The 24,965-nt window shown below is 46.7% G+C and overlaps 2 pseudogenes; both read right to left on the minus strand.

Moving 5' to 3' along the window:
* Positions 1 to 5,919: 5,919 nt before the first annotated feature.
* On the minus strand, positions 5,920 to 6,912 carry LOC149242012 (25S ribosomal RNA; annotated as a pseudogene; the record flags this gene model as incomplete).
* Positions 6,913 to 8,444: 1,532 nt separating this feature from the next.
* LOC149242013 (18S ribosomal RNA) lies at positions 8,445 to 9,550 on the minus strand (annotated as a pseudogene).
* Positions 9,551 to 24,965: the final 15,415 nt, after the last annotated feature.

A 24,965-nucleotide genomic window follows, 5' to 3' on the forward strand; every position in this document is an offset into this window, starting at 1 on the left:
GACTCTAAACCCAAGAGTGAAAGCTTCGTTAAAATTCTTTTTCCATACACGTACCTTGCCATCGATGAAGGTTAATTTGTAGCCTTTGTCTTCCATCGCCGAAACAGACACCGGGTTCTTTTTGAGATCAGGTACATATAGGACTTCTTGCAAATGAATTGTATTACCCCGATTCAATTGAAGAGTGACATTCCCTATGCTTTCACGAGATATTTTGCGTTGTCCCCAAGAAATAATTTCCAGGTTGGTCTCCTTCTCTATCAAATTGGAGAGAGCTTATTTTTAACCAGTGAAGTGCCTTGAGGCACCACTATCAATAAGCCAATTTCCCAGCGAGTCCGGAGGAGTAGTAGCAGAGAGGGCCGCTGGTAGACAATATTCATCTTTCTTATTGTTAACAACATTAGATTCACACCTGGAGTTTCTTGCCTTCCTGAAGTGTTGTCCTCTTCCTTGATTTCCGACATTTCTTTTACCTCTGCCATTGGACCTGCCATTCCTTTGATTGCCTTGAGGGTGATTTTGGTCATCGTCATGGTGTGAGTCCCTTTTATCAGGGCACTCTCTCACATAGTGGCCCATTTTGTTGCAATTGTAATATCGACTTTTTCTTCCACCCTTTGGTCTAGCCTTTCCTTTGGATTTAGCACCATAATTGTTTATTCTTTTAGCATGAAAACGCAAACGGATGGCCTTTAAGTGCGGACATTTCTTGCTCTTCCATCCTTGTCTCTTCTTGAATACATCTAGCCATCAATTCCTCAAATCTTGGGATGACATTATTGTTTAGAAGAGTAGTCCTGAATATATACCATTCAGGTGGTCGTCTTCCAAGAGTTGTGATAGTCATTTCCCTGTCAGGAACTACTTCCCCGATAAATAAGAGATCATTCTTGATCCCGGTGATCCTTAAGAAATATGCTTGCATACTCTCGTCTTTTCCCTTAATTTCCTTGAGCTTATTTCTAAGGAATAGAACTTGATTTGTATCATTAATTTTAAATAAGCTCACCCGTCTATCGTAGATTTCCTTAGAGGTTATCAGCTCAGAAACATAGGCCACCAGGGACTTGTCGATAGAGTCCCAGATGATCTTCCTTGCTTTGACTTTTCCCTTGGAGAACTTGCTTTTGGCAGCAACAGATATATTTGATGGAGGCGCAACAATATTGCCTCTCACATGGTCCAACACTTCCTGATCTTCTAAAGTGAGATCGAGAGACATCTTCCATTCGTGATAGTTAGACTTCTCACAGAGCTTGTCTTCGGCGGAGAAGAGTGTCGAGGACCCCATGAAATTTTTAGGATAGGTTTGCCAACCTTGTCTTTGGTGATTGCTCTTGCTCTTGCTCTTGCTCTTGCTTGGGCTTTGTCTTCACCTTAGCTCTAATACCATGTTAAATTATGGTATGTTCTATGCTTGGAGCAGTGTACTTTTCTTCTTATTAGCAGCTGATTAAAAATCACATATACATTAAGTAAAGTGCAGATAGAACATTAAATGATCGACATAAACTAAGCCAAGACAAGAGACACAAGATGTAGCGGCTAGCTAGGGACAAACCCCAATGCGGGGAAACCCTTTGATCAAATCTTCTTTTATCTTCAATAGTTCAGCAAAATTCTGTAATTTTATATTAGCAGCAACAAACCCTAGATCAAAAAAGTCAAACTTGGTCAAACGAGTTGAAATTGACCTCCAATGTGCTTGGTCAATTTCCAATCAACTAGCCCTTGAACACCTTGAAGAAACAACCCTTGAATAGCCCCAAAAACACATTCAAACTGCTGTTGACTGAAGTCAACCTGTTGCCCAAAACTACGGCAGTCAATGTTCGTCAAACCTGTGGGCGGATTGCCTCAATTTTTGTGCCAATATCTGTAGCTTGCCTAGGAGAGGCAGCGAGACCAAAACCGCACCCTTGATGAGTCAACGTTTGGTCAACACAGGTCGAAGAGACCTTCAACAAATTTTGCGTCCTCCTTTCAGCGTCCTTGCCCTAATGCATCGTTGTCCTTCCCATGTGTGAGCTGCTCCTTGTATAACACAAAGCTAAGGAGAGAGAAAAAAATGAGTGAGATAAGATGATGAGAAAATGAATCAACCTCTCTTGTATTTATATGATTTACTGGGCATGTGTGTCATACATTTAACTGTTGGCCGACCTTGACAATTTGTCAAGTAAATACAAATAAATTCATATCTCCATAAATACTTGTCGGAATTGGATGATCTTTAGATCAATCCTACACCTCTCGACAAGAGGAATCTAGAAAAAATATCAACTGCCATAAATGGGGTGACCCATATGGAGTTTGGCCCTAGTTGCCAATTTTAACAAGTAGGTTCATCACACCCCAATAATAGATCAACTAAGAGTTTGTTGCATGACAATACTAACCATATTGACAAATCTCAAATGGCTTTTTCTAGGTGCTTAAATAGTCGTATCTAACATAATTCCAATACCTCATATGATTTCCAAGTGGGAAGAGGTTACCAAATTGTAATGTCCCAAATGGAACAATTTGGGGTTTTCTTGAAATTCTAACTCAAATATTTCAGAGAAAATTTCCATTCATAAACACAAGATTGCCATGTAAAATTGAACACCATAGAACTGTAAATAACAATAATGAGCAAAAATAAGCTTAGCCTTATTCATAACATATAAACTGGGGTTACATGCACATACAACCAAAAGAGTTGAGATGAAAAGCTCGTCTCCAAGATAATCCGCTGCACTGCTATGCTAGCGTTCCAAAGTGAACTGAACAGTACTGCTCGTTTCCAAGATAATGTGCTGCACTGCTATGCTACCGTTTCGAAATGAACTGAACTGTGCTGTTGAACTCTCCTGTGAATTCTGGATGAATTCACCAAGGGAAGATGGGTACTCCCCCAATCTCACTCAATCACTCGAGGGTTTTCGTCCTATAGTTACCAATGGAGTAGAGAACTACGTTCTCAACCTCTCATACAAGAAACAATATCAAATCCAAGATGTTTCCAAATGACCTCCTCCTTTTTTATAGATCTAATAGATAGATCTCCAAGCCTCTAGAATCACCTTATTTTATTATTATTTTAGAAGCTCCTCCATTGACTTTATCTTAAGTGACCTTTTAATTTTATTTTATTTCATTGAAGTCACTTTTGGCCCATTTCTTCCAATGAATTATTTTCCTTAATTAAATGATTAATTAAAGTCAATTTTATTAAAGTAAAATGGTAAATTGTCCACCATACTCTCTTCGGCTATTGGAAGTCACTTTTCAGCATCTCATCTTGTAGATCTTCTCTTTTTGGTTCCAACGAGCTATTACACTGAGGTGTTGCATCAAATAATATTCCTGGAACAACACCTCGAGCAAAATTAATTAAGTTTAGGCCCCATTATAATGCTAATTTTTCAAAGTTGTCAGAATGCGACAAAAAAAAGGTAAACTGTGTGGATGATGAAATATGCCAAGCGAATGCCATCAGATCCCATAAGAACTCCTCAAAAGTCCATCAGAATCTTTGATGACAGAAACCTGCTCCACTGACTTGGCCATTCCCTCCCCTGGAAATCCACCTTGGATGTACTATGGAGGAAACTAAATGGGGAGATTACACAAATCCTCTGCCATAGAACTTGAGGGGAAGAGCGACTTGAAAACTTTTTTTATTAATCTTGGTGTATAGGAGGAGCCTCTTACAACAATCCTATATCCCAATTAGACACCTAAGGTAATACATTTTTCATTAGCGGAAATAACTTATCATCAATTTATCTTCAATTATTTTATCACCCTGTTGTGTCATGTTGTCGTGCTGCATTGCTTGCGACCTGTGCGACACAACTCCACACTTGAACTCCAAGCGGTGTCACCTATGCCAAAGTATGCAACCTATCCCCCTTGACTTGTCGTTCCGCAACACCCAAATTCCACACGTCAGTGCGGGTGCATGGCCTGCCTGCCCAGTGACCCGACCCGCTCTGCCTATCTGCACTACCAAGTTCGACCAGTCCTTTGTGATCTGCTCGTCGGTGTGGCCCTTTTACTTGCGTCCTTCTCTTCCTTCTGTTTTCGTCCAGTGCCTTATTTCGCACTTGTTTTGCGATGTGGAAGACTAAGTTTGATGTCCCTAAGTCGAATGCCATCCCCTTTACTTATATGCATCCTTTCACCCATGGGTCGTGTCTCTTGGGCATAACAAGCGCTGACTCCATCATCATGCATTCCCGACCGACCTGCCACATAACCTCGACACACCCCATTTGACATGCGTCCCTTCATGTGCATCGCTGCACCCATGGGTAGGATCCAAAACTTCGCTGATTACACTTGTCGTCGCACGTCGCACGTCGCACGTCGCACACTTGCCCGCGTCCTAACTCGTCCGCACATGGTCACCTCTTTCATTCGTGCATCAACACGGGTCGCTCGTTCGACTTCCACCAGTGACTCGCCCATCGTGCATGTTTCAAGGTGTGGGTGCCCTACCCAGCACAATGTGATCGCTATGAGTGCGTTCATCACTGTCACACATAAGCAAATGCCGTACCAAGTTGTCGCATATAATCGAACGCTCACCCGAGTCGAATTTAATCGAACGTGGGTGCCCGCCGCACATCAAGGTGCGCTTGTACTACGAGTTTAGTTTTTCGACTCTCTTGGACGCTCCCGACTCGACGCCGTGACACCCAAAGTCCCCCCTATGTGGTAGAGGTTTCCAATGTGATGGGACATGGAAACCCTAGATTTTTGCGCACTTGGGCGGTTGTCGTCACGACAGGGTGGGGAAACCTCGCTTTCCCTACACTTGGATGACTTATGTCGTGAAGAGGCATGGAAATCTCAAGTTTCGGAGACGGACCAGGTAAGCGATTTCCATCCCGTTATGACATGGAAACCCCAAGTTCGTTAGACTTAAACGGTTCTTCATCGTGCCGCAACATGGAAACCATGAGTTCCATAAACTTGGGCGATTTCGGTCGTGTTGTGACATGGAAACCCAAGTTCCCCGCACCAGGGCCGTGGTTTTCACCTAGGCGGGAGATGGAGACCTCAAGGTTCACATGGGAACCCCATGTTCCCTAGACTTGGGTAGCAACTTTTATCATGATGCGAAATGGAAACCCCATGTGTCCATAGACTTGGGTAGCAATTTCCATAGCACTGTGAAATGGGCACCCTGAGTTCCCCAGATTTGGTGGCGTTTCGTCGTCCCACGACATGGAAATCCCATGTTCCACAGACTCTCGGGCGTTTCAGGCTGTGCGCGACATGGAAACTCTGGAAACCCCTAAGTTCTCCACACCAGGGCGAGACATGGAAACCCCAGGTTTCCCGGACTTGGGGTGGTTTCCGTCGGTGGTTCCAGTTGCGCCAGGGTGAGACATGAAAACCCTAGGTTTCCCAGACTTGGGTGGTTTTTGTCGATGGTTCCTACAGCGCCGCGACATGGAAACTGCGAGTTCCCCAGACTTGGGCAAAGGTTTTGAAACACCCCAAGTTCCCCAGACTTGCAACCCGGTTTCCATCGTCATGGAAACCCCAAGTACCTGTGTTGGGGCTTCTTTGAAAACCTAGAGTTTCCATTGCGCCGTAAAATATGGAAACCCGCGGTTTCCATCAGGGACGAGACATGGAAACCCTAAGTTTCACAGGGTTGTGTTGGTTTTCCATTGTGTGCTGCGAAATGGAAACACCCCCCATGACAGAACCAACCAACCCCAAGTTTTCCACGGACTCCAATGATTTCTCTCGCAGTCGCAATGTGGAAACCCCAAATTCGCCCCCCCTGCCCCAAGCAAAGCATTTATGAGATGTGAGCAATAAAAAATTGTCGTTTGGAGGACGAGGCAAAGGCGTAAGAGTGAGAGAGTTGTCCACATTTTTTTGAATAATGTGTGACAAGAGCGAAGCTTTGAATCGAGGCGACCAAGTGCTGAATCTCAGTGGAAGGCCACTCTGCCACTTACAATACCCTGTCGCGTATTTAAGTCGCATGCAAAGGATTCTTCTCAACGACCGTTTGGAATTGAACTTCAAGGTTGCCCCGATCGAGATGCTTCACGATCACGGGTTGCAAATGACACGGGCCCTTGAGGCGACAAAGTGACGGGCCTACTGCGGGTCGAGATACAGTGGAAGAGTGACATGCACCGCTTCTAGCGTGGATTCTGACTTAGAGGCCTTCAGAGATAATCAGACACACGGTAGCTTCGCGCCACTGGCTTTTCAATGAAGCGCGATGACCAATTGTGTGAATCAACGATTCCTCTCGTACTAAGTTGAATTACTATTGCGATGCGGTTCATCAGTAGGGTAAAACTACCTGTCTCATAATAATCTAAACCCAACGCACGTACCCTATTGGTGGGTGAACAATCCAACACTTGGTGAATTCTGCTTCACAATGATAGGAAGAGCCGACATTGAAGGATCAAAAAGCAACGTTGCTATGAACGCTTGGCTGCTACAGGCCAGTTATCCCTGTGGTAACTTTTTTGACACCTCTAGCTTCAAATTCCGAAAATCTAAAGGATCGATAGGCCACACTTTCATGGTTTGTATTCGTATTGAAAATCAAAATCAATTGAGCTTTACCCATTTTGTTCCACATGAGGTTTCTGTTCTCGTTGAGCTCATCTTAAGACACCTGTGTTATCTTTTAACAGATGTGCTGCCCCAGCCAAACTCCCCACCTGACAATGTCTTCTGCCCGGATCGACCCTTGAAACGTACATTAAGGCCAAAAATAGGGGTAGTGCCCCGTCTCCGCCCCACGGAATAAGTAAAATAACATTAAAAGTAGTGGTATTTCACTTGTGCCAAAAACAACTCCCACTTATTCTACAACTATCAAGTCATTTCACAAAGTTTGAACAAGCTTCGCAAACCCTGTGCCTTCACAAAAAGGGGCGAACTGCAGGGGATGGCGATCGAGAAGGACTAGGGTGGCCACCGCGGGAACTTGCACGAATTTTCGTCCTTCCTAAACACCAATCCACAACAATCCCACCTTTTTTCTGTAAAGCTAGGGGCAAAAGGAAGAAGGGAAGAAAACAACATGAAGCTACATGCTCATAAGGGGGAGGCACAAATCGAGAACAAGCTTCCAAAACCTTGTGCCTTCACAAAAATGGGGGAACTGCAAGAGACGACGAACGAGAAGTACTAGGGTGGCCACCCCAGGAACACAAAAAGGGGTGAACTATAAGAAACGACGATCGAGAAGTACTAGGGTGGCCACCCCAGGAGCTCACACTATTTTCGTCATTCTAGAACACCAATCCACAATAATCCTACATTTTCTTCGTAAAGCTAGGGGCAAAAGGAAGAAGGGAAGAAAACAACATGAAAGAAACAAAAATCCTAGGGAAAGAGAGGCTCACTAGCATGTCGAGGAGATGTTGCCTAACCAAAAAGAAAGAAAACAAGGCACACAATCAAAGCATCCCACCTCTTCACACCCTTCCACGTACATTATGACACAACACCCTTTCTAGCTTACAACATAATAAACAACGATCGAACAACCAAACAAATAAATCACAACCTAAACTTGACAACTAGAAAAGACGAGGGCGCGATGAGACCAGTGTCTGGAGCACGTTACTAAGAGGTAAACGACCCCGCAACTCGACACAAGGCTTCAAACAACAAACAAATACATTAATAGCAAACCCACCCCGCTATTGCACCCCTCTGTGTACAAAACACCCAACAACCTTTCCAGCGAGAAAGTCAAGGGGGATCAAGAATCAAACTCCAAAGAGGAGTTGTCACGGGGTCACAGTCAATGTTGGATAAAGCCACGGGCCGCAAATACATCTATGGCGCAAGGCCACTAAATAGAGGGATGTTCGCAAAACGTACACCACGAAACCAAGAAATGACCAAGTCGCGGAAAAAACCCACAATCCAAAGGGAGAAACAAAGACATAACCCACTATTTTTTTCTTTAGAAGGGGAGTTGGCTCACAAGAGGACAAGGAATTCCCTCGACTGCAAAGGCACAAGATAATAATGCCACCTCATGCCCATTGACAGGGAAACTTTCGATTTCGATGGACCTCAGAGTGAGGGAGGTGTTTTTCATTACCTGGACACCCAACCCTTCTGCAAGGGCTAGATCGAGGATCTTCCATGGCCTAAACGACCATAGTCCCTCTAAGAAGATGGCCGCGAAGGGGAACCTCCACGTAGCTAGTTAGCACGTTGAGGTCTTGTTCGTTATCAAAATTAACCAAACAAATCGCTCCACCAACTAAGAATGACCATGAACCACTACCCATAGAATCAAGAAAGAGCTCTCAATCTGTCAATCCTTACTATGTGTGGACCTTGTAAGTTTCCTCGTGTTGAGTCAAATTAAGCCGTAGGCTCCACTCCTGGTGGTGCCTTTCTGTCAATTGCTTCAAGTTTCATCCTTGTGGCCATACTCCCCCCGGAACCCAAACACTCTGATTTCTCAGAAGGTGCTGGCGGAGTCCTTAGAGCAACATCTGCCAATCCCTGGTCGGCATCATTTATTGTTGAGACTAGGACTGTATCTGATCGTCTTCAAGCCCCCAACTTTCGTTCTTGATTAATGAAAACATCCTTCGCATATGCTTTCATAGTGGTCCGTCTTTCATAAATCCAAGAATTTCACCTCTGAAAATGAAATATGAATGCCCCCAACACTCCCTATTAATTATTACTCCGGTCCTGAAGGCCAACATAATAGGACTAGACTCCTATCACTTTATTCCATGCTAATGTATTTAGAGATAAGCTTGCTTTGAGCAATCTAATTTTTTCAAAGTAATAATGCTGGAGCTGTGTCCCAACCAATTAAGGCCAAGAGCACGCCAATGACAAAAGGGACGAAAGGGTAGGTGCACACCGAGTAGGCGGACCAACCTTTACGACCCAAGCTCAACTATGAGCTTTTTAACTACAACTTAAATATACGCTATTGGAGTTGGAATTATCATAACTGCTGGCACCAGACTTTCCCTCCAATGGATCCTCATTAAGGGATTTAGATTGTACTTATTCCAATTACTAGACTCGATGAGCCCAATATTGTTATTTATTGTCACTACCTCCCCATGTCAAGATTGGGTAATTTGCGCGCCTGCTGCCTTCCTTAGATGTGGTAGCCATTTCTCAAGCTCCCTCTCCGGAGTCGAACCTTAATTCTTCATCACTCGTCAGCGCCATGGTAGGCCTCTATCCTACCATCGAAAGTTAATAGGGCAAAAATTTAAATGAAGCATCGCTAGCATAAGCGCTGTGCAATCCGTAGAGTTATTATGGTTCACCGGAGAAGTGGGAAAGACCACGCCGAAATTTTACTAAAAATTGCATCCCTTCCAAAGAGTGGGGACTTGGTGCACGTATTAGCTCTAGAATTACTACGATTATCCGAGTATTACAGTACCATCAAAAAAACTATAACTGATTTAATGAACCATCTGCAGTTTCACAGTTTGAATTAGTTGATACTTAGACATGCATGGCTTAATCTTTGAGACAAAAGCATATGACTACTCGCAGGATCAACCAGGTAGCACCCTCCCACTTCAAAGGGTATTCTGGGCGCTCTCTTACCAACAACGAACTTGAACACCCATCAAGTCAAAGAGATATCAAAATATCATGTAAAACTTTTATACCTTGCACCTCTTAGCATCCCAAGAAGGAAACGCATACAACATGCCAAGGACAAGACGAGCAAATGGGTAGACCTGCCGAGTCACAACGCACCAAGGCCACTTCAAAGTTTGCAACCACCTCCCAACCTACAAGAAAACGAGCGATCACTCACCCACTTCCTTAGAAATGCCTCCAAAAACCTCTCCACCCCACACCGAGGCCAGTTAGGAGTATCGCCTGCGGCAGCCTCAATGCAAAGGAAATAAATGGAGAATCACCAAAACCATGCAGCCTCTATATTAGAAATGAGCCCCAACCCTCCCCGCCCCGCACTGAGGCCACCTAGGGGTCCACCCAGAGAGCAACAACAGTGTACCTAGACCTCCCAATTGCCTTCGACAACCTCAATGTGAAGGAAAAAGAAGGAAATAAAAAGAGGACCACTGATCGCAGAGTCTATCTTAGAAAGGGCATACGAACCTCCCCGCCCTGCAACGATGCCACCTAGGAGTCCACCCGGACAACAACAACAGTGGACCTCGATCCGCTAATCGCTTGCGTCAGCCTCGACGCAAAGGAAAAGGAAGGAAATAATACAAGAGGCACTGACCCCGCAACCTCTCTTAGAAATTCCCCCGAATCCTCCCCGCCCCGCATAGAGGCCACCTAAGAGTCCACCTGGACAACAACAACAGTGGACCTCGATCGCATGGTCCCCTGTAACAGCCTCAATGCAAAGGCAAAGGAAGGAAATAAAACAAGACTGACTGAGCCCACAACCTCTCCTAGAAATGCCCCCCAACCTTCCCCGCCTCACACCGAGGCCACCTAGGAGTCCACCAGGACAACAACAACAGTGGACCTCGATCACTTGATTGCACGCGACAACCACAATGCGAAGGCAAAGGAAGAAAATAAATGCAAATCAAGAGGCTCACTACACATGACATGAACATATTCGAACAGTAGGAGGGATTGGGCAGCGCTGCACCCCACACACCCTACATAGAGGCAACCTAGGAGATTGCCCACAACTTTACAACTGGACAATGAATACTTTTCACCTACGACCACCTCCACGCAGAGGAGGGAGGTCGAAGTGTTCCACCTCGAAATCCTTCTTCCTGATAGCCCCACCATTGACACAACAAGCCTCCTCCCCATTGGACCAAGATCACATACACAATTGAAACAACTAATACCCATAGACGTTGTGACTTAACATTTCCATCTGCAAAAGTATACCATTCCCACAAGATGCAAGGAAAAATCCGACCACTCGATCAAACATATGGGCCACCACATCTATCAAAACCTTAAAGCCAACGCAACCACAGACGATGTGCACTTTGAAAGGAATGTTGACCCTTAACTTTACAATAAGGAGAATTGCTCCTCACATCGCCCGATGGAAAAAGCAAGCAATAAGGGGGTAGGTGGTTTACAACCAAAACCCTTCCATGTTCCTCTTAGACGTATGCATCAAAACCAACAAGTCCAACATGGAAAGAGTACAAGCATAAGAAACCATTACCATAAAAAACGAAACAATGAAGGGGCTAACTCTCTTAGGGAGCCACACCATAACAACCCATACAACTCCAAGAACTTAGAGCAGAAGGGGAATTGTTCACATATGCCTCCTGGAACAAGCATGGCCAACATTACCGCTCATGTGCTACCGAGTGGGGACGGAGAGAAGATGAAAATCGGCCACCCTAAAAATGACACAAGGCCATCGTTCAAGCAAACTCGAAAAAACAACTCAATTACCAACCAACCCATCTTTCACACGAAAAGCAAACCCCTCCCCACTAAATAGGGAGGAGGTGAACAATATAGCAAGGAGCCAATTCCAATGGAGCCACACATGGCTGTCCAACGCAATCAAAGTTTTCTATTCCCAACAATTGAGGGGCACAATAGCGACATAGGCATGAAGATGTTTTGGGGTTTCCATCTGGGACCTTAACAACGAAGGCACAAAGGAGCGCCGAGAAAACCTATCATTTTTATCATTTGGATGGGCACGAGGGATAGGGATGAGCATGGACAACATTACTGCATGTGTGCTACCGAGTGGGGATGGAGAGAAGATGAAAATCGGCCACCCTACAATGACCCAAGGCCATCGTTCAGGCAAACCCGGAAAAAAACTCAATTACCAACCCACCTTTCACACAAAAAGAAAACTTATCTCTTGTATCATTTGGATGGGTATGAGGGACAGGAACGAGCATGGACAACATTACCTCTCATGTGCTACCGAGTGGGTATGGAGAGAAGATGAAAATCGGCTGCCCTACAAATGACCCAAGGCCATTGTTCAGGCAAACTCGAAAAAACAACTCAATTACCAACCCACCTTTCACTCGAAAAGCAAACCTATCACTTGTATCATTTGGATGGGCACGAGGGACAGGGATGTTCATGGAAAACATTACCCCTCATGTGGTACCGAGTGGATATGGAGAGAAGATGAAAATTGGCCACACTACAAATGACCCAAGGCCATCGTTTAGGGAAACCCAAAAAAACAACTCAATTACCAACCCACCTTTCACACGAAAAGAAAACCTATCACTTGTATCATTTGGATGGGCACGAGGGACCAAGACGAGCATGAACATTACCGCTCATGTGCTACCGAGTGGGGATGGAGAGAAGATGAAAATCGACCACCCTACAAAAGACCCAAGGCCATCGTTCAAGCAAACTCGAAAAAACAACTCAATTACGAACCCCCCTTTCACACGAAAAGCAAACCTATCACTTGTATCATTTGGATGGGCACGAGGAACCAAGAAGAGCATGGCCAACATTACCACTCATGTGCTATCGAGTGGGGATGGAGAGAAGATGAAAATCGACTACCCTACAAATGACCCAAGGCCATCCTTCAAGCAGAACCGAACAAACATCTCAATTACCAACCCAATTTTCACACGAAAAGAAAACCCCTCCAAACCTGACCGAACGAGCTTACATGGGCGCCATCACACTACCCGACCAACTCAACCGAACGAGTTTACACGGGTGCCCTCAAACAACCCCACCAAATGAGTTTACATGGGTGCCCTCAAACGGCCCCACCGAACGAGTTTACATTGCTCCCTCACGCGACACGACACGACACGACACGACATGACGTAACGAGTTTACATGGAAAAAGAAGGCACATGGGAGCGCTGGGGAAACAGACCGCACGGACATGCACAAGGCCCAACCCCGGTCACAACTTAACACTTTTGACACGGGTCCGTGTGCCCGAGCACGCCCTCATATGACACGACCTGACCCGCCTGAACGAGTTTACACGGCCGCCCTTGCATGACCCAACCCGACCAAACCTAACTGAACGTGTTTAAATGGGCGCCCTCACACGACATGACCCAACTCATCGAAACGAGTTTACATGGGCGCCCACACCAGACTTAAACGAAGCCACAAGAGAGAGCCAGGAAAACGAGTGGCACGAACGTGCACAAGTCCCACCCCCGATCACAACTTAGCAATTTTGATATGGGCACGTGTGCTCAGGCGTGCCCTCAAACAAAACGACCTGACTGAACGAGTTTACACAGGCTCCCTCAAACGAACTGACCGAACGAGTTTACACGGGAAACCACGCAAGACACGACCCGACCCGACTGAACAATTTTACATGGCAAATGAAGGCACAAGGGAGCGTTGTGCAAATAGACTGCACGAACATGCACAGGGCCCACCCTCGGTCACAACTTAGCATTTTTGACATGGGCACATGTGCCCAAGCGCGCCCTTACATGACACAACCCGACCCACCCGAACGAGTTTACATAGGCGCTCTCACACGACCCGACCTGCCCGAATGAGTTTACATAGGCGCTCTCACACAACCTGACCCAACCCAACCAAACGAGTTTACATGGGTGCCCTCACACGACACGAAACAACCCACCTGAACGAATTTACATGGGCGCCCACACTTCACTGAAACGAAGGCACAAGGGAGAGCTAGGGAAATGGGTGGCACGAACATGCACAAGGTCCACCCCCGGTCACAACATAGCATTTTTGATATGGGCACGTCCGCCCAGGTGCGCGCTCACACAGAATCACTGACCGAACGAGTTCACACAGGCGCCTTCAAACAACCCGATCGAATGAGTTTTCATGGCAAACGAAGGCACATGGGAGTGTTGGGCAAACAGACTGCACGAACGTGCACAAGGCCCACACCCGGTCACAACTTAGCATTTTGGAAATAGACCCATGTGCCCTGGCTTGCTCTCACACGGCTAGACCCGACCCGCTTGGACGAGTTTACACGGGCTCCCTCACACGACCCGACCCGACATGACTGAATGAGTTTAGATGGGTGCCCTCATGACACGGCCCAACTTGCCCAAATGAGTTTACATGGGCACCCACACACGACCGAAACGAAAGAACAAGGGAGAGCCGTGTCCCTGGGCATGCCATCACACAGAATGACCCGAACAAACGAGTTTACTCGGGTGCCCTCAAATGACCCAAACAAACGAGTTTACATGGGCGCCCTCAAACGACCCGCCTGAATGAGTTTACACGGGGGCCCTCAAACGACCCCATCGAACTAGTTTACACGGGCACCCTTAAACGACCCGACCAAACGCATTTACACAAACGCCCTCACACGACCCAACTCAACTTGTAAGCCCCCTAAGCTGCAAACAGTTTGGGCGAGAGCGCACGATGGAGGAGCGCGGGCGAGCTGGGCAATTGCAGATGGAAAACGCGAGGCTGTGGAGTAAAAATGCCTAAGTGTTGGCTGAACGAAGGTTATAGGGCGAGGTGGTCTCGGGTGGGGGCGCCCAACCACAAAGCCGACATGCAGGAAATGGTTGAAATGCTGAATTAGTGGGTTCGCTGGCCAGGTCGACGTGACCACAAAGGCGGGCGAACACATATAAGTATGGCGATGAGGAGGAGCCTCATTCATCATCCAAGTTCATCCAAAAAAATGCGAGTTAGAGCCTTCTCTTAGGCGCAGAAATTGTAGGTTGGAAGTTTTGAAACAAGGGCGAAAGGTGCAGGCGGACGTAAGGGCCTAGGCACCCTAGCCGCAGGTTGAGGTCACTGTGGTGGCCGCGGAGGAGCGTGTAGATCGCAGGGCGCAGGCAAATGACAGTAAGACGGTTGGTTGGTTAGAGCACAGGTCAGGCAACAAATGGACGGGTGCACACGGGCATCGTGGGTAGGCAGCCGAGTTGGTAGAACGACGGGTCGTTCGGAGGTGCGAGCGCACGATGAAGGGCGAGCTGGGCTAGGTGAGCTCGGGCGGGCGTGCACGAGAGAACTAGCGGGTGAACCGACGAGGGTGTTGGGTGAACGCGAACGTTGGGCGTGCAGAGTGTGCCGACGGGCGAGTCATGCGGGCGTGCCCGACACGATGACATGGTCGATGATTGGTTGGTGAACGCGGTTGGAGGGCGAGCTGGGTGAGCACGCCCGAGCGTGGTGAAACGAGGAAACCTGCGACGGTGAGCACGGGCAAACGGTGGAATGGTTTGGGCGGTCGCGCCCGAAGGAAAGGCGAGTTTGTGTGACAGGCAAGGGTGCCGGTGAACGGGTGAATCGTGCACGGGTGAACGATGATGGGCGACAGGACGAAACGACAAGCGGGGGCGGTGAAGTGTGCTCGAGGTGACTTTACCGGGTGGTTGGGCAAGGCTGCACGACAATGCAGGAAGGTGAATTTTATAAGTGAGGAGAAACTTTGGGTTTCCCTCCGTTGTAAAGCTTACATGTAATTTTGAATATTATCCTCCCATGATATTCCGCTGTGCACTTGAATGTTAATGGTGATAATATGTTAATGATGTGAAAGTTTCCGCTGTGTGTTTAATGAAAGATTATGCTTAGCTGTTGAAAAATATTCTAAGTATAGAAGTAAGGCATAGTCCACGATTGTTAGTATTGTTAAAAAGAAAAGGATCGGTGGCGCTGCACCTCCTATAGTGCGGTTTTAAGATTATCGCCAGTGCAGGGGCGTGATACGAACCGACCGAACCCGAACGAACGAGTTTACATGGCAAACGAAGGCACGTGAGAGCGTTGGGAAAACAGACCGAACGTCACAACTTAGCATTTTTGACATGGACCTGTGTGCCCGGGCGCGCCCTCTCACGACACGACTAGATTTGTCCGAACGAGTTTAGACGGTCGCCCTCATAGGACCCGACCCAACTCGACCCAAATCAAGGAGTTTACATGGGCGCCCTCACACAACACGACCCAACCCCCCGAACGAGTTTACATGGGCGCCCACACATGACTGAAACAAAGGCACAAGGTAGAGTCGGGCAAACAAGTTGCACGAACGTGCACAAGGCCCACCCACGGTCACAACTTAGAATTTTTAATACGGGCATGTGTGGCCAGTCTCATCCTATCACGGAATGACCCAACCGAATGAGTTTACATGGGCGCCCTCAAATGACCGACCCGAACTAGTTTGCACGGGTGCCCTCAAATGACTGGCCCGAACGAGTTTACATGGGCGCCTTCAAACGACCCGCTCGAACGACTTTACACGGGCGCCCTCAAATGACCCGCCCGGACGTGTTTACATGGGTGCCATCAAAAGACTGGCCTGAACGAGTTTACATGGCCTGCACCTACTTCAAAACACAGACGATTTTCCAATAAGTGTTCTTAACAATGCATTGAAAATAACTTATCATCAGTTTATCTTCTTCAATTATTCTTTCATCCTGTCGTGTTGTGTGGTTGTGCTGCACTGCCCGCGGTCTGCAAAACACAACTCCACACCTGAACTTCGACCGGTGTCACCTGGGCCCAAGTATGCCACCTGTCCGCCCGACTTTCCATTCTGCGGCGCCCAAACTCTGCAGGTCGGTGCGGGCCATAGTAAGGGCACATGGCCCGCAAGCAGTGTGGCCTGCCTGCCCAGCGCGGTAACTCGACCCGCTCTGCCTGTCCGCACTACCAAGTCCAACCTGTCCGCTGTAATCCGCCCGTCGGTGCGGCCGTTTTACCCGCGTCCTTCTCTTCCTTCGCACTTGTTCTGCGATGTGGAAGTCTGAGATCCATGTCCCTTGGTTGAACGCCATCCTCCTTACTTATACAGGTCTTTTCGCCCAGGGGCCGTGTCTCTCAGGGAGGGCTGTGTCTCTAGGGGATAAAAAGGGTTGTCTCCATCATCATGCATGCCTGACCCACCTGCCACATAACCTCGACACACCCCATTCAAACGAAACGTCACGTCCCTTCGTGTGCATCATCGCACCTATGGGTCGGCTCCAACACTTAGCCGATTAGACCCGTCGCCGCACATCGCACACCTGCCCGCGTCCTAACTCGTCCGCACATGGTCACCTCTTTCATCTGGGCACCCAACACGCGTCGCCCGCGTGCCTTTCGCCGGTGACTCGCCCATCATGCACGTATCAAAGGGCGGGCGCCTTACCCAACACGACGCGCCCGCTATGAGTGCGCCCATCACTGTCGCACATAAGCGAATTCCGTGCCAAGTCTTCGCATATAACCGAACACTCACCCGAGTCGCATATAACGGAACACGGGCGCCTGGCACACATCAAGGCGCGCCTGTACTATGGGTTCAGTCTTTCGACTCTCTCAGGCGCTCTCGACTCGAATACCTAACACCCCATGTCCCCCCTACGTGGTAGAGGTTTCCGGCGCAATGGGACATGGAAACCCTAGATTTGCACACTTGTGCAACTGTCGTTACGGCGGGGCACGAAAACCCAGCTTTCCCCGCACTTGGATGGCTTCCGTGGCAACGAGGCATGCAAACCCCAACTTCTAGATGTTGGGTTGTGTTATATTCTTTCCACGTAGTTAATAGGGGGTTTGAAGGGCACCCGTAACCCCACTTTATGGGGTCCGGGGCAGCGCCCCGGAAAATTTTGGTTTTGGACCATATGTTAGGTTAGGCGGACCCACCTATGGTTTTGTGCATGATTTTCGCACATGTTTTTTGGACGCGATGGTTTTTGGTCCATGGTATTGGATGCTTCGGCATGTATAAATATGTATTGTAACATTGAAAGGAACATAATGAAAAATCAAGCTGGTAGTCCCGGTTTTGGGATCCAGGGAAAAGTCTCTATGCATATGTGTTTTATGGGTTATGCTCTCGCATTATTTATTTTATTTGTTTAAGAATTCGTATGCAGGTAATTTCTGTACAGGGTTAAAACCAACATTTGGTATCAGAGCTGTTTTGGCTTCAAGGGGACGCCTTTGTTGCTGAGGGGTTTCGCTCGGGCCTGTGGTAGACCCTGTTCAGTGGGAGATCTGCGAGAACGATTCTGGTGGTGAAAGAAGATGGCGAGCAGTGGAAAGATAGAGATTGAGAAGTTCAATGGTCAGAATTTTGAGTTGTGGAAACTCAAGATGGAGGATCTGTTGGTGGATAAAGATTAGTGGATCGCGGTAGATCCGGGTACTAAACCATCGGGAGTGACCGATGAAGAATGGAAGAAGTTGGATCGGAAGGCAAAGAGCACAATACGATTGTGTGTCTCGGATTCAGTATTGCTGAATGTATCAGGGGAAGCTACGGCAAAGGCTTTGTAGGTCAAGTTAGGGACTTTGTACCAATCTAAGTCTCTGGTGAATAAACTGTTCCTGCGGAAAAAGCTGTATAACCTGAGGATGAAAGATGGAGACTTGGTGACAGAGCATCTGAATGCGTTTAATACTGTGGTAAGTCGGTTATTATCTGTTGATATTAAAATTTCAGATGAAGATAAGTGCATCAGTCTGTTGTGTTCTCTACCAGATTCGTGGGATAGTCTAGTTATTGCAATAGGTAGCAATGCAACTGCTTTGCAGTTTGATGAAATAGTCTCAGCCTTGCTGACAGAGGAGATGAGACAGAAAAATATGGACAACCAGAATGGTGATGCCTTGTCTGTACGAGGACGGTCCCAGAACAGAAACAAAAATAAGTCATCGAGTGGGAGATCTAAATCTCCAGGAAAACCTACAAAGGTGGTGTGCTGGAAATGCGGAAAGGAAGGGCACTTCAGAAGGGATTGTAAATCTAAAGCTCCTAATAAAGGAAAGGGATCTGATGATGCTCTTTCTGCAGAGGCGAAAACCACCTCAGATGAAGGTGGGGATGTGTACCTGGCTTCTTCAAGTACACATGTAGATCATGAAGCATGGTTGATTGACTCAGGTGCATCCTTTCACTTCACTCCCCATAGAGAGTGGTTTTGCGAGTATGAGAAATACGATGGTGGTGATGTATTCTTAGGAGATGATAAGAAGGCTAGAATCATTGGTTGGGGAAAAGTAAAGTTGAAGTTGCAAGGTGGAAGGGTTAGAACACTTCCGGGTGTTCTACATATTCCTGCATTGGTCAGAAATCTGATTTCTGTAAGCAAGTTGGATGATGCAGGTGTAAAGACAGTGTTCGAGAAAGATACTTGCAAGATGGTTCGAGGAGCACTGATATTAATGCGGGGAATTCGGATTGGAACTCTGTACAAGCTGCAAGGTAGCACTGTTGTTGATGGGTGCAATAGTTCTATGGTTCCTGAAAATGGAGTAGAGAATCTAGTGGTCTCTGGAGAGAAGACCATGTTGTGGCATCAAAGGCTTGGACATATTGGAAAGAAGGGCCTTCAAATACTTCATGGTAAAGGTATGGTAGAAGGTATGAATAATAGCTCTCTGGATTTTGATTTCTGTGAAAATTGTGTATATGGGAAGCAGAATCGGGTGAGTTTCCCCTCTGGTGGTAAGAGGACGAAACATATATTAGAACTTGTGCACAGTGATGTGTTTGGACCTGTGAAGGTTCCATCACTGGGTAAGTTTGTGTACTATGTATCATTCATAGATGACTTCTCAAGGAATACATGGATATATTTTTTTAAGAAGAAATCTGAAGTCTTTGACAGGTTTAAAGAATTTAAGGCTCTGGTGGAAAATCAGACAGAGAAGAAGATAAAGGTGCTGAGGACAGATAATGGTGGAGAATTTTGCAGCAAGGAATTTGAAGAATTTTGTAAGAAGTGTGGTATAGCACGGCAGAAGACTACTCCATATACACCTCAGCAAAATGGAGTCGCAGAAAGAATGAACAAGACGTTGATGGAAAGGGCAAGAAGCATGCTCAGTGGTGCCGGGTTAGGACAGGAATTCTGGGCAGAGGCGGTGGATACTGCATGTTACCTGATCAACAGATCACCTTCATCAGCGTTGGAGGATAAGACTCCACAAGAAGTATGGACTGGTAAGAAACCCTCTCTTTCACATCTAAGGGTATTTGGATGTGATGCATATGTACATGTTCCAAAGGAGAAACGAACCAAGTTAGATAGTAAATCTGAAAAGTGCATCTTTATTGGGTATAAGGATGGTTTAAAGGGTTATAAGCTTTGGAACCCAGTGACACGGAAGGTTGTGTACAACCGAGATGTGTTGTTCAGAGAGGTAAAAGATGTTATTCAACATGAAGTCCAACCAAAGGAACCTGAGAAGATAGAGTTTGAGCCAAAGGAGGAAGAATCAGACTCTGCAGCAGAGGAGGAATCAGAAGATGAAGAGCCACAAACTCCGGCTGTGAGAAGATCAGTTCGAGAAAGAAGGTAGCCAGTAAGGTATAGTCCATCTGCTTTTAGTTCAAATTTTTCTTTTTCTGTTACTGATAATGATCCCAGAACTGTGAAGGAAGCAGTGGATTCAGAGGATGGAAAACTCTGGAAAGAGGCCATGGTCGATGAAATGGCATCTTTGCACAAAAATGAGGCTTGGGATCTGGTGGAGTTGCCGGCTGGAAGGAAACCCATTGGCAGCAAATGGGTGTTCAAGAAGAAGACAAATGCAGAAGGAAAGGTGGAGAAATACAAAGCTCGGTTGGTAGCAAAAGGTTATTCCCAGGTGCCGGGAATTGATTTTGGTGATATTTTTTCTCCTGTTGCCAAGGTAACTTCTATTAGATTACTTTTATCTGTTGCTGCTGCTTTTGATTTTGAGGTAGAACAGATGGATGTGAAGACAACATTTCTTCACGGGGATTTGGAAGAGGAAATCTACATGAAGCAACCTGAAGGCTTTGCGGTGAAGGGTAAGAAAGAACTGGTATGCAAGTTAAAGAAGTTTCTATATGGGTTAAAATAGTCACCAAGGATGTGGTATCAGAAATTTGATACATTTATACGGGGACTTGGCTTCACCAGAAGCAAAGCAGATCATTGTGTGTATTTTAAATTAATTGGTGACCGTATTATTTATCTGATCTTGTATGTGGATGATATGTTGCTGGTTGGAAATGACAAAGAAATTATCCAGGATTTGAAGACCCAATTGTCCTCCAAATTCGACATGAAAGATCTTGGTGCTGCAAACTATATTTTGGGCATGGAAATTAAAAGAGATCAGTCAAAGAGGAAGCTTTGGTTAAACCAGAGGAAGTATGTCGAGACAATACTCCAGAGGTTTAATATGCAGGATAGTAAACCGGTGAAGGTTCCTATTCTTGTAGGTGTGAGGTTATCTGCTGAACAGTGTCCCAAGACACAAGAAGAGGAAGATGACATGTCCCGTGTTCCATATGCAAGTGCAGTGGGTAGCCTGATGTATGCAATGGTCTGTACTAGACCAGACATTGCACATGCAGTGGGAGTATTGAGCAGGTTTATGTCAAAACTTGGGAAGGAGCACTGGACAACAGTGAAACGGGTTTTTCAGGTATTTGCGTGGCACTAGTGATTATGGTTTGTGCTACCAAGGAAGTCCAGGATTGGACAGGGTGTTGGATATTCATGGCTTTGTTGATGCAGACTGGGCTGGAGATCTGGATCAGAGAAGATCTACAAGTGGGTATGTGTTTAACCTATTTGTAGGTGCAATCAGTTGGATGAGTAAGAAACAATCTGTAGTGGCACTATCAACTACAGAGGCAGAATATATGGCAGCCACTCATGCAAGCAAGGAAGCAGTTTGGTTGCAGAGATTGTGTTCAATTATGGGGTTAGTACAGGGAGCTATAAGAATAGACTGTGACGGCCAAAGTGAAATTTTCTTGGCAAAGAACCCTACTTATCATTCAAAGACAAAGCACATTGATGTTCAGTATCACTTTGTGAGGGATATAATAGAAGACAGAAAGGTGTTGCTGGTAAAGGTGGACACTTTGAAGAATACTGCAGATGCATTGACAAAATCTGTGAGCTCTGAGAAGTTCTCTTGGTGTAGAGAAGCAATGAGAATCTCAGGGCTGAAAAAATGACTAAGCTCTCCTGTGGCCCCCTGTGGAAAGAAAACAACAAGTGGGAGATTGTTGGGTTGTGTTATATTCTTTCCCCGGAAAATTTTGGTTTTGGACCATATGTTAGGTTGGGCGAACCCACCTATGGTTTTGTGCATGATTTTCGCACATGTTTTTTGGACGCGATGGTTTTCGGTCCATGGTATTGGATGCGATGGTTTTCGGTCCATGGTATTGGATGCTTCGACATGTATAAATATGTATTGTAACATTGAAAGGAACATAATGAAAAATCAAGCTGGTAGTCCCGGTTTTGGGATCCAGGGAAAAATCTCTGTGCATATGTGTTTTATGGGTTATGCTCTCGCATTGTTTATTTTCTTTGTTTAAGAATTCGTATGCAGGTAATTTCTGTATAGGGTTAAAACCAACACTAGAGACAGATCAGGCAAGCGGTTTCCACCTCGTTGCGAAATGGAAACCCCGATTTCGCAAGACTTGGGCGGTTCTTCATCGTTCCGCAACATGGAAACCATGAGTTCCATAAACTCGGGCTATTTTCATCATGTTGCGACATGGAAACCCAAGTTCCCCGCACCGAGGCTGTGGTTTTTGCCTGGGCGAGACATGGAGACCCTACAGACGACCTAAGGCCATCGTTCAGGTTAACCTGAAAAAACAACTCAATTACCAACCCACCTTTCACACGGAAAGAAAACCTATCACTTGTATCATTTGGATGGGCACGAGGGACCAGGACAAGCCAGGGAGCCAAACCACAACAACCCATACAACTCCAAGAACTTAGAGAGCAGAAGGGCATGAGGGACAGGGACGAGCATGGCCAAAATTGCCGCTCATGTGCTTCGGAGTGGGGATGGAGAGAAGATGAAAAGCGACCACCCTACAAATGACCCAAGGCCATTGTTCAGGCAAACTCGACAAAACAACTCAAATACCAACCCACCTTTCACACGGAAAGAAAACCTATCACTTGTATCATTTGGACGGGCACGAGGGACCAAGACGAGCAAGGGAGCCATAACACAACAACCCATACAACTCCAAGAACTTAGAGAGCAGAAGGGGAATTGTTCACATATGCCTCTTAGGACGAGCATGGCCAACACTACCGCTCATGTGATACCGAGTGGGGATGGAGAGAAGATGAAAATCGGCCACCCTACAAACGACCCAAGGCCATCGTTCAGGCAAACCCGAAAAAACAACTCAATTACCAACCCACCTTTCACACGAAAAGAAAACCTGTCACTTGTATCATTTAGATGGGCACGAGGGACCAGGACGAGCCAAGGAGCCACACCACAACAACCCATACAAATCCAAGAACTTGGAGAACAGAAGGGGAATTGTTCACATATGCCTCTCGGGACGAGCATGGCCAACATTACTATTCATGTACTATGGAGTGGGGATGGAGAGAAGATGAAAATTGACCACCCTACAAATGACCCAAGGCCATTCTTCAGGCAGACTCGAAAAAACAACTCAATTACCAACCCACCTTTCACACGAAAAGAAAACCTATTCACTTGTATCATTTGGATGGGCATGAGGGGACCAGGGCGAGCTAGGGAGCCACACCGTACTAACCCATACAACCCCAAGAACTTAGAGAGAATAAGGGGAATTGTTCACATATGCCTCCCAGGACGAGCATGGCCAACATTACCGCTCATGTGCTACCGAGTGGGGATGGAGAGAAGATGAAAATCGACCACCCTACAAATGACCCAAGGCCATTGTTCAGGCAAGCCCGAAAAAACAACTCAATTACCAACCCACCTTTCACACAGAAGAAAAACTTGTCACTTGTATCATTTGGATGGGCACGAGGGACCAATACGAGCCCGGGAGCCACACCACAACAACCCATACAACTCCAAGGACTTGGAGAGCAAAAGGGGAATTGTTCACATATGCCTCCTGAGACGAGCATGGCGAACATTATCGCTCATGTGCTACCGAGTGGGGATGGAGAGAAGATGAAAATCGGCCACCCTACAAATGACCCAAGGCCATTCTTTAGGCAAACCCGAAAAAACAACTCAATTACCAACCCACCTTTCACACGAAAAGAAAACCTATCACTTGTATCATTTGGATGGGCACGAGGGACCAGGACGAGCCCGAGAGCCACACCACAACAACCCATACAACTCCAAGAACTTGGAGAGCAGAAGGGGAATTGTTCACATATGCCTCCTGGGACGAGCATGGCCAACATTACCGCTCATGTGCTATCGAGTGGGGATGGAGAGAAGATGAAAATCAGCCACCCTACAAATGACCCAAGGCCATTCTTCAGGAAAACCCGAAAAAAAACTCAATTACCAACCCACCTTTCACACAAAAAGCCGACCAAGGGACCAAGACGAGCATGGCCAACATTACCGCTCGTGTGCTACCGAGTGGGGATGGAGAATAGATGAAAATCGGCCACCCTACAAATGACCCAAGGCCATCGTTCAGGTAGAACCGGACAAACATCTCAATTACCATACTACTTTTCACACGAAAAGCAAACTGCGCCCGTACGAGTTTACATGGGCACCCTCACATGACCCGACCCAAACCAACCGAACGAGTTTTCATGGGTGCCCTCACACGACTTGACCCGACCCGACCCGAATGAGTTTACATGTCCGTCGACACACAATCAAAATGAAGGCACAAGGGAGAGCCGGGCAAACGAGCTGCACAAATGTGCACACGACCCACCCCGGGTCACAACTTAGCATTTTCAATACGGGCTTGTGTGCCAGGGCGCGCCCTCACACTGAACGACTCGACTGAATGAGTTTACAAGGACGCCCTCAAACGACCCGCCTGAACGAGTTTACAAGGGCGCCCACACACGACCGAAACGAAGGCACAAGGGAGCGCCAGGAAAACGCGCTGCACGAACGTGCACAAAGCCCACCTCGGGTCACAACTTAGCAATTTTGATACGGGATTGTCCTCACACTGAACGACCTAACCGAACGAGTTTACACGTGCACCCTCAAACGACCGGCCCAAACGAGTTTACATGGAAAACGACCCGCTCGAACGAGTTTACACAAACACA

This window comes from Pinus tabuliformis, chromosome 8 (genome assembly GCF_031772625.1).
Source record: "Pinus tabuliformis cultivar Carrire ecotype Pingquan chromosome 8, CPIR1, whole genome shotgun sequence".
NCBI lineage: Eukaryota > Viridiplantae > Streptophyta > Pinopsida > Pinales > Pinaceae > Pinus > Pinus tabuliformis.